This window comes from Egretta garzetta, unplaced genomic scaffold (genome assembly GCF_000687185.1).
Source record: "Egretta garzetta isolate BGI_Z169 unplaced genomic scaffold, ASM68718v1 scaffold284, whole genome shotgun sequence".
NCBI classification, from domain to species: domain Eukaryota; kingdom Metazoa; phylum Chordata; class Aves; order Pelecaniformes; family Ardeidae; genus Egretta; species Egretta garzetta.
The window spans coordinates 547,877-549,372 of NW_009259498.1; positions in this window are offsets into that span (position 1 = coordinate 547,877).

A 1,496-nucleotide genomic window follows, 5' to 3' on the forward strand; every position below is an offset into this window, starting at 1 on the left:
CGCGCCTGGCGCAGTGCATGCCGGGAATTGTAGTCCGCACCACAGACAGCGCGCACGACGCCCCCCCGCCTCGGACGCCATACCCACACACAGCCGCCATGCCCACGCACATCCACACCTCCCAACCCTCCTCACCCTGAGGCGCGCACCCGGCCCTGCCACAACCCCGAAGGCTCTGCAAAAGCCTCTTGCTGGGACCAGGCCGCCGCAACAGGGTTTTGCGGTGCACCCCAGGACCGTGAGGGACCCGCCAGCATTTTGGACAAGGCAAGCCTGTGGTTTGTGTGGTGGTGTCCCGCGGCCTGGGATCACCTCCCGCTGGGCACAACTCTGCAATTCCTTCTCCAACAGCATCTCGAGGCTGCTCAAGCTCCGGTGTCACCAGTAACGGCAGTGTTAGGTCAACAGTTGGACTTGATGACCTTAAAGGTCTTTTCCCACCTAAACGATTCTACGATCACATCTCTTTTTTTTATTAAGCATTTCCAGCCCCGCCAGGCGACGTAGCCACAGGATTTGGCCAGCAGAGCTGTCAGCAAGCAGATTAAACATACATCTGCACCTTGAGAGCTGCCGGCACCGACCCACTCACACACTGACACGCTCCCTTTTCCTGCTCCTTTCTCTGGTCCTTCCATTAAATCTCCCCCTGCTGAAATGGCTCCTGAGCGCTTGCATCGCTGAAATGGGATGATCTGAATGTGAGCTGTCATACTAAGGAGAAAAATGTCACCATGCTCCAAAGACAGCTGAAGAACAGGCAGCAAGTGGGAATTTGCTAAATTAGCTCATCAGACTGACTCTTCTGTTGCTTCGTTCCTGCATTTGGTGAGAGAACAGAATGACTGGGCGAAGGTGGAAAACCTTCTGTTAACCTTCTGGGAATGATAAAAATACGCAAAAGCACAAAAAGGAAGCACAGAGGAAGTATGCAAGTTGCTCTGAAAGAAGACGAACATTAGATTATTTTACTATATCCTCTTATGTATATACATCTCCTCACAGCGTTGCCCAAACAAGACCATCATCGTACTTCATTTTTCAGCTTCAGCATAGCCAGCAGTGACTTTCAGACTTCTGCATAAAAATACTCCTTGACTGAGATGCTTAATTCAGTTCTGCAGCGTCCTGACACCCTGGTGCAGCTGCAGTTGACTACCCTGGCATCAACAGACCTGTGGCTACATGGAGCTGTTGGGCTCGTGGTTCGAAGTGCTGTCCTCAGGCTTTGTAGCTTTATCATATTCAGACTCAAGGTGTCCACTGGAGGACTTCTGTACCTGTGTGAAATTTAATGGTGCATGTCGCAAAAGCTCCAGTTTCTAAAGTGTTACAGACCCCAGGAGACCAGCAATTCCTCCTGCTTGCCTCATTAGGAGTTACAGAGCTAGTCAAGGAACAGGACTTCAGGGGTTTCATGTTTCAGACTGGGAAACTTCTGCTGGCAGAGGCAGGTGCACCGTGCCTTTCTTCTCAAGTGCTCGCAGTCACTTCTC